Genomic DNA, 9,578 nt, shown 5'->3' with positions numbered 1-9,578 from the left:
TGGTTATGATTATCCATGGGTGACCCAAATCTTTTGTGCTCCTACTTTGAAGGTGATCACAGTCTATTCAATTAAGACCATCGTTCTTGAAATATAAGTGGAACAGTTCCTCTCAACTTGTATATAATCCAATATTTTACTCAGTCAAAATATTTTAAAGCCACCAATTGTTTCATACCTTCCAGATAATTTTTTTTCAGGGCAGAGAGTTTAGTGATCTCTTGGGAGTTCATACTGAGGTGACACATAATCTTAGAATATAAACAGTGACTAATCTGAACTTCGTAGTGTTTCATTCTTTTGAAATAAGTACATTCTCCCTACAGAATAAAACTCCTTAGGAGGGTGTGCTTGCTCCCCAGGTGTTGGAGGTGGGAAGACACTATCATGGGACTGGGCGCTCACTTGTTTGCACGATCAGTTTCAGATGGAAGCGTATCTCTCGCACTCTGCTGCCTGCACAGGATGGTATCAGTGTCAGGTCAACATGCAGCCAGTTTCAATCACGCCTATTCATCTCTTGGTACCTCTGCTGACATTTGTATAATAGGGATGCTCTGAGAAAAAAAAAGCCTCTAGATGGTGTATTTTGCATGAACGTAAAACATGCATCGGCCTACTAATAAGCAAAGCTCTAGGGCAGTTGGAATTAATTGCAACACATAACCTTGTTTTCCTTCATTTTCCAGCATATTTTCCTAGAAGTCCTTAGCAGAATATAATTAACTTAAAATTCTTAAATATAAAAATGATTCACTCATAACAAAAGGAAATTCGACTAAATTTCATTTACACATAAAATAGCAGTAGTAAATTCAGTAATTAATTCTTTCTTCCTCCTTTGACTAAATGTGATACATGATTAGTTATACTTTGTTGAAGATGGTGCCTCCTCTCAGAGCAGTTTACATTTCCACCACCGGAAAATAGGATCTTGTTCTTGCTTGCAGGTACCCTAGTACCAGAAAAGAAAATAAACTTTAGAGGCCTATATTCTCCCATGTTTTTGTTCTGTACTTTGCTTTACTTACTGATTCAACTTAGCTTTTCACTGCTTCAAGCATGGCTTTCTATTACTAGTATCTTCTGATCCTATGTTTTCTACGTCTTTATTTTCACGACTTAATCTTGGCTGTAAAATATTTATCTTTAAAGCACTGAGATTTGACAGTACCAAGGTTTTACATTTTCTGCGAGAAAGCGTATAGTGTCACTTTGGGGGAACACAGTGTCACAATTCCAGAATTCTAAGCAGATGGCAGCAATCTGAATTTTTGCATGGTTTTCCTTGAATGAAAAAGAGCCACAATACATAGGCCATTTATGGACAAATATCTTCCTCTCCACTTTCCCATCATTTTGGAGGGTCGTGAGGGGAGAATAAGAACAATTTGTATCAAAGCCAGATTTATTTTAGCTTTTATTTCTCCATTCCTAAGCTTGTGAGAACAGTAAGTATTTCAGTTTTCCTTAAGGTTAGTAGGTCATAAATAAACCAAAGCCATTTCTTTGCTTTGAGCGAGAGGGTCACAGGATACATGAAATATCACTTTTAAACACAGCCAGCCCTAACGTGAACTGACAGAGGGACACGGGGAGGCAGTGTGATGAGCCCCGGTAAAAAAGCCACAGGGATTTGGAATGCTTGAGTTGTCTGCTTTAGGAATAGATTGTATGTCTTGTCTGATGACCTGTGCTTAATTTAAGTGACTTCCTCCGCCAGTCCTTCCAGAGGGCAAGTGTGTGAAATAGAGCATCCCAATGTCATCCTGTGGTCCTTCCCTCGCCTGACGCCTTGACCTACATTGAGCACCAGGCTCTGAGCTGGACCAATGACATGGAAGCAGACTCTCCATAAGACCGCACAAGTCTTATCCTTCATGCTACTTCATCTCGACGCTTAAGGGGCAGCTCCTGTTCATGAATATTTATGGTTTAATCAGCTTTATCTTCTGTTCATGGAAGTGGATCTTTTCAAGAGAGAAAGAGCGAGAAATGTTGCTTTAGAAAAACAGCCAGTGCTGTCTCCTCCCCTCGCCTCATGCTCTCTGAAACCTGCAATACCTGGGATGCCCCTTAACTGGTATTTGGGGGCCCCGACCCCTTCCTTAAGTCCATTTCCATTCTCTTAGAGGATTTCTTTCTCTCTTTCAGATATGAAATCTCCTGAAGGGGTTCAGCACGGGCACTTTCACCTTACCAATTATACAGCCTATTACGGATGCTCATTCTGGGTAATTATCATTGTAATTATTGGGACTTCTGGCTACTTCAATAGAAAGAGTGGAAGCTTCAAAGTGTCAGCGTCTGAGTCAATGCAGAGAGAGCCAAGCTTAATACTTGGACATGGTTCTTCACTGGGGAAGCAGAAAAAGCAGGGCAAGTCATGCCAAAGCTTGGCTCCGATTAGACAAGCTTTTACTATTGAAACACTGACACCCCGGAGGGGCCTATAATTTTGTTTTCCAACAGCCTCGTAATTACCGATAACCCTTCCTCCTGCTGACGGCAAAGGGCCTGAAATGTTCCTGGTTTTTCTCCCCCGATAAACTATGGAAATGATCCCATACTACTCAATTTGTTAAATGCCCTTATGAAATTTTTTTGGAGAAGAGATTCATTTCTAGCACAACCTTTGTACTATTTGGCAAAGTTACCAGTAATGAGAAAAAAAATGATTGATGCTTAATGTGTAGAGGAATCGAATTTTTACACATGAAACCCATATTGTATGATCAGGGGTCCCCAACCTCAGATCGAATGCCTAATGGTCTGAAGTGGAGCCGATGTAATAACAGAAATAAAGTGCGCAGTAAATGTAACGCACTTGAATCATCCCGAAACCATTTCCCCCAACTTCTGGTCCACGGAAAAATTGTATTCCTTGAAACTGGTCCCTAGTGCCAAAAAGGTTGGGGACCGCTGGTATATATGTTCCAAAATATACTGTAAGTCACCAAAAAATATTTTTCCACAGGCAAATCGGTCCAATGGACACTTATGGAGCCTTTATCATTTTAAAAGAAAATTGTATTCTCTGGAAAGATTTGTGATGTCTGTTTTTGGAAGTATTCACAGATACATTTATGGGCCGCCTGTTTAAAAAACCATACGCTACCTCAAATATTTACAGAGTTTTAGTCTAGTAGAGAAGGTTAAGGAAGAAAGAACCAGCATAACCCCCAAAAGAACGTCACTTTTAACAAAAACCTAGAATTATTGATTTTTTTGTGCTTATCTTACTTTCCTTATATTAACCATTTATTATCACAGGTTTGATTAAAAATGTTTTTTATGCAAACTATGTGTATATGTCTGAAGGTTTTCTCGGCATGTGAACTTCAGCAATTTAAAAGATGCACCTCACTGGACAACACAACACAATAACTAGAAAGTAAAAGAGTTGGGCCTTTGTTCCGGGATCTGCCACTCACCATCACAGTTACATAAAATCACTGTCACATACACTAGTTCACTTTATTGCTAAACAATCCCTCATATTAGATATTTTGCAAGGGCTAGTGTGACGCTCATTATTTAAGGGATAGAGATTTAAATGTATCTCCTAAGATTTTAATGCTTCACAAACTGCTGCTTCCCCACTTCTAAGACTGAAAAAAGAGAAATGCTAGATTTTTTTTTCTAAGTAGCCTCTAAATATATCATTCTTTAAAGACCAGCACAATAACATTCCCAGTAAGGTCAGCCCTCTGCTGTGTTGCTTTCTTACCTGGTAGGTGGTGCTGACTGGCTCTTCCAAGACAGGTGAGTCTCAAAAGGCTGGGGGTTGACTTAAAAGTTATCCTTCATCTCAAACACTCCTGCATCATTAACCTAATGCATCTTTATCTTCATCGTCAATTAACACAGTCAAGATGGCTTTTCCTGATCACCTTTCAAAATAGTTTCTTGTCCTTGAGCTGCTGTCAGAAATCATTTTCAATCAAGTAAGTATGTCATGGGCTTTACATATAATTAGGCCTCTGTTTCAGTATTATTGTACATTTAAACAGTTATCAAATCTTCATTTTTTTTGATGTTTCAAAGTCTGTCTGCTGGGAAAAATATGTCAGTGTTTCTTTGCTCTGAAATTTAGGCTTCTTCCTGAAGCAAAGAAAGGAAAGAAAATATACACAATACCACATTTTTCCAAATATCATTAGCTATTTTGTAGTTATACTGAGCTATCAAAACTATTCCTTTATGAACAGTTAATCATTTAAAGAACCAATGAACAAGTATATTTTTAAAATGAGAATAAAACCTTTTTGATAGGAAAAGACACAAGGATTGTGTTGATTTTGGCGTGAACAGAATACAGTGAAAAGATTCAAATCATGGTTGAAACCAGTTTTTTCTTTTTCATAATGATGAACCATTATGTCAATAGTATAGCCATCATGACTTCAACAAACTGTGCCAATGCTATGTTCAGCAGTGTTTATTTTTAACAAGGAAATATAATGCTTGTGTTCTGAGACTTTGCAGGAATGGTTGATGCATCCTTCAATTTGGAAAGGAGGAATACATTGACCATTATTCAAAATAATTTAAAAATTAACCCCTAGAGAACACTACCATGATAGTAACTCAACTTGTCTTATCCTGGTTTGTTGTTAATCCCATAAATTAATATTAGAAAATTAAGAGCAATATTGTTCTATAGAAAATAAGTATTTTGCTAGGAAACCATCTAGTTTTTGAAAAGAGGTAGACCTCTTGCTTACATATGTTTAAAATTTGTCAGTGGAAGAGATCAGATATGCATAATCCAAAATAACACGTGCTAGTTTTTTTTTCATTTAAAACAATCAAATACTACTTTACAGTTATATTGTTACATTATAAATTGAGTGATTACAACCAGATATTTAGAACACAGATAAAATCTTTCAAACCGTCCATGCTTCATTCAAAATATAGTCTACAACCTCGACTCTCCCAAGCTTTTTTACTTCATTCCTCATGAACTGTGTTATTAGAATGTCTTACTATTTTTGGAAGATAGTGTGAATGTATTTCTGGCTCCAGAAATTATACAAGCATCTGTTCTGTTCTTTCATTCAACAGGATACCAAATGCTTTTTACATCAACCTCTCACATCAATTGTGAAACAATGTATATAATACAATTTTATTTCCCATTAGTTTTTAGGAAGCACTAACTCTGTGGTAAAAAACAAAACAACAAAAAACTTTGAATGATTAGGAAGGTAAAAGGGAAATGAAAATAGTAAACAAAATTGATCCATGGGAATTATAAAACAGAATTTATTATGTAAAAGTAGTGTATAATAGTTTTCTAGGGGTCATTCCACAGAGAAATTTTAAAATAGATGAGGTCAGCAGAACTTGATAACCTTTAAGTACAAGCTGTATCTCTATTAAAAGATTACTTCTTGTGGCTTTAATAGTATATAAAATACTATATTCAGAAAATATGGCAGTTTACAAAGGCTTTTTCATATGAAGTTCCAATATGCATTACACAGCTTTTGGGTTACTACATCAAAATCACTTTTTTTGCGGGCGGTGGGGTGGTAGGGGGGTAAGTACTGCCCTTTGGATTGCCAGGCAGTTCTCCAAGATCACTTTTATGCGAATTTATCCTTAAGAAAGAAAAATCCAAGGGAGACTTGGACATGCAAGAACCTTTCCTAATAATGACCAGCAGGTTTTCTTTACAGGTGACTTGTGGGCCAAGAAAGGATTCTAACCAAAAGTCAAGTCCATTGAACTTAACTATCACATCACTCAATAAATGTCATGAAAATGAAATACTTTAGCACAGTTGTTCCTCAAACAGATGCTGTATGATACGTTTGGATTAACTGTCTAAAGAATTATTTTGAACGCTGATGAATGACCTCTTCTAGACATGATATTCTATGGTTTTTATATTTTTATTCTTTTTTATTTCCATCAAAGAGAATACATTTATAGGCCTTAATATTTCCTCCATTCTACATTTTAAGAGAACAAATAGGCAAAAACCCAATATTTAGTTAACAATTCACAGTACCTTTTAAAGAAATATTAATAGATCAGCTTGTTCTTTGAACAATAGGACCATGTGGCAACTCGATTCATTAAAATCATAATTGAGGAGAGAAAAGACAAAAGACTTCATTCAGATATTACTTTATGTTTGTACCATTCTAAGAATGTTCCTTATTAAATATGTAGCAATAATCCAGATATTTTAACAGTTTTAAACTACTCATTATATTCTTTATAACTGTTTCTTCTCCAAAAGAGTTACACCAAAATTATTATATATTAAAATGTTTCCAGAGAGAGAGACAGAGACAAAAGAGAGAAAGAAGAAAGAAAAAAGTTTCCTTTCATCCAAATTTTAAAATCTTCACTGTTGAGTTGCTTCCCTTTCATATTAACATATCTTACAAAAAGAAATCAAATGACTTAAATATTCAAAAAGGACCATATGATAAATTAAAATCTATGCCAGATGGAGTTAAACCATTTTTAATGGGACTAGGTTATAGTAGAAAATTATGATTTAAGTGATCTTTATGAAATCACTGTTTACAACCCTGTAAGGACACCTCACCACCACTAATCAATCCAGGGAGAAAACACCTAGCTTCTGGCAAAGATATGCAATAACTTCATCATATTTTTCAGAATTTTTCCTTTTGGGCTTAATTAACAAGCAGCCTCTCTCCTGTATTACTCATAAATGGTTATTAGAGATTAATGCAGAAGGAAACTGACAAAATGACACATTTGTAGAACTATTTTCAACAACTGTTATTTACTATTCATGATAGAGTGGCTCTAGAGGTTACAGTTTTTAATCAGTGAGGGTATTAACCCGATAATCTCGGATCAAAGTCAATGTTGGTGTTTTTTTTTATATCCTCTCTGAAACTCCAATTAAATACAACACTCTTCCTGGTTTCCTGTCTTAAAACTAGTTTTTAGTGTTGCCTGGAGGCTGGTGAGCAGCTGCAACATTCCAGCCACGAAGCTGATGCTTTTTTGTGATGAGAGAAGAACGCAAATGCAAATACTGTTACCTTTCCTCTGGAAAAGGATCTACAAATGCAGATTTGGGGATGGGGGAAGCTTAGCTATCAATGGATTTCAGGCATAAGAGTATAGACATGCCCAGAAGTACTTAAAAGCTTTATGGAAAAGATGACATTGTACAAATAAACTCATCGTATAGCCACAGGATAGTCAAAGCTATGGTCTTTCCAGTGGTCATGCAGGGATGTGAGAGTTGGACCATAAAGAAGGCTGAAAAAAAGAAAAAAGTGAAAGTGAAAGTTGTTTCGTCGTGTCCCGACCCCTTGGACTATACAGTCCATGGAATTCTCCAGGCCAGAATACTGGAATGGGTAGCCCTTCCCTTCTTCAGGGGGTCTTCCCAACCCAAGGATTGGACCCAGGTCTCCTGCATTGCAGGCAGATTCTTTACTGTCTCAGACACGAGGGAAGCCCAAGAATACTGGAGTGGATAGCCTATCCCTTCTCCAGCAGATCTTCCCGACTCAGGAATTGAACCGGGGTCCCTTGAACTGTAGGCGGATTCTACCAGGCAAGAAGGCTGAGTGCTGAAGAATTGATGCTTCTGAACTGTGGTGCTGGATAAGACTCCTGATAGTCCCTTGGCCTGCAAGCAGATCACAGCAGTCAATCCTAAAGAAAATCAACCCTGAATATTCATCGGAAGGACTGACGCTGAAGCTCCGATATTTTGCCAACCTGATGCGAAGAGTTGACTCGTTGGAAAAAAAAACAAAACCTGATACTGGGAAAGATTGAGGGCAGGAGGAGAAAGGGGGCGGCAGAGGATGAGACGGTTGAATGGCATCACTGACTCAAAGGACATGAGTTTGAGCAAACGCCGGGAGATAGTGAAGGACAGGGAAGCCTGTGCTGTAGTTCATGGGGTCGCAAAGAGTCGGATATTACTGAACAACAGCAGCATAACTATAGGATGGAGACAGATAGTTATTCTCTAAAAGCATTAAATGTTATGCTTCATTGGTAGAGAGACTCAGAAACACAGAATAATTGGGGGTGAGTCACCAGTGATTGAATTCTACTCCCTACCCCAACCCCTTTTCATCACTGTATATATACAATGTATAAGTTTCTGTTTTAGTAACTTTTTGTTACCAAATTATTAGCTAAGGAGTTTTAAAATCAAAATTGCACAAGAAGACAAGATAAATGATTCTGTATATATATATTCTGAGACTTAAAGGCCATGTGATATTTCCCACTGAACTTTCAAACGAGAGAAGAAGGAAGTGTCGTAAGTTAAGGACAAGTACACCAAGAGATGTGGAATTCTAGTCTCTATATCGAATCTTTTTCTCTGTGACATGACCTTCAAAAATAAAAAATAGACACACCAGCCATTGTGTGAAGGTACATTGCATATGCCTCTGGCTGTTGTGCCACTAGGCAGTGAGACTCTTGAGGTCAGGGACTGTTTCTCAAACATCCATGGACCTTGGAGACCTGACATAATTCCTTGAATACAGTAAGCACACAATATGTATGTGTGTCTTCCTTAATTCTCAGGCACAGGTCTATATCCAGCTGCCCACCAGACACAGTCTACACCCCCTCCACCTCGCATTCACCTGGATTGATGTAAAACAGGGTGAAGGGAGCAGCTAACTTCCTCATGGGGCTCCATGCATTGGGATGTTCTAGAATCTAAAGTCGGAGTCACAGAAGCTAAACATCCTCCAAATTCTAACACAGAAACCTTCGAACAGGTTTTGACTCATCACAGATCTTGGCCACCAGAATTGCTGATACCAAGCAACGCCAAGGGCTAACTTTCAGACAAACAATTCTTGTTTGCTCTTTGTTCAAGTGTTTCATTAAATTAGGAATTTTTACTCTTGCATGCAACGGACCATATATTTTCTCCTGACCATATGCCAAAAACATGACATTTAAGCGACTAAGCAACAACATAGTCATGAATATGTTTCTAGCTGTTAAATGAACTTTTTGAGTGACTTAACACTTCTTCCAATAATATTCTTATTTTTCAAAACATTTCTGTTATCTCTATTTTCCAGACGAGGGTATTATGGAAAGAATAATAATACAGGGCCCAATCTTTAGCTGCTCCAAGCTTAATTTAGTGAAAAACTGTATGCGGGAGAGCAGAAAAGGAGGTGATGTCCTCCAGTCAGACAAAAGTGTCCCTTGGAAATGAGTTTTTCTAATTCTGTTCTTGTCAAAATATACCTTTGCTAGTGAATTTTGTGCCCCCCACCCCCTCTGGAATCTAAATATTGTAACCACATATTGTTTTCCCAGTGAGGAAAGATCTGGCAAAAATAAAAATAAGATAATCTGATTCTGTCCACCACAATGACCTTTGGAGGTCTTTCATTAAGTACAGGTGAAAATTTGTATTGATCTTTTCATTCCAGTCCCTGTGAATCAATCAGCTGTTATAGGCACCAAACTTTGTAACATTAGGATGTTTCAACTCTTTTGAAAATTGAATCACTAGAGGAAAGTTGTCATCTTTCAGGATCTTTAAAAAGTAGGGGTAAAAAGTAAGTGAGGTTGGATTT

At 37.4% G+C, this 9,578-nt stretch overlaps 1 long non-coding RNA gene across 1 annotated transcript; it reads right to left on the bottom strand.

Moving 5' to 3' along the window:
- Positions 1 to 1,407: 1,407 nt before the first annotated feature.
- On the bottom strand, positions 1,408 to 8,692 carry LOC145504738 (uncharacterized). The gene is made up of 3 exons (XR_014052463.1): positions 8,622 to 8,692; positions 3,731 to 4,104; positions 1,408 to 1,970 (listed from the first exon to the last, which is right to left on the bottom strand). It is a non-coding gene; the product is annotated as an uncharacterized LOC145504738 (long non-coding RNA).
- Positions 8,693 to 9,578: the final 886 nt, after the last annotated feature.

The sequence above is a fragment of the Giraffa tippelskirchi genome, chromosome 5 (assembly GCF_054371585.1).
Source record: "Giraffa tippelskirchi isolate mGirTip1 chromosome 5, T2T-mGirTip1v1.2.pri, whole genome shotgun sequence".
Lineage (NCBI taxonomy): Eukaryota > Metazoa > Chordata > Mammalia > Artiodactyla > Giraffidae > Giraffa > Giraffa tippelskirchi.
This window is presented reverse-complemented; position numbering and strand designations above follow the sequence as displayed.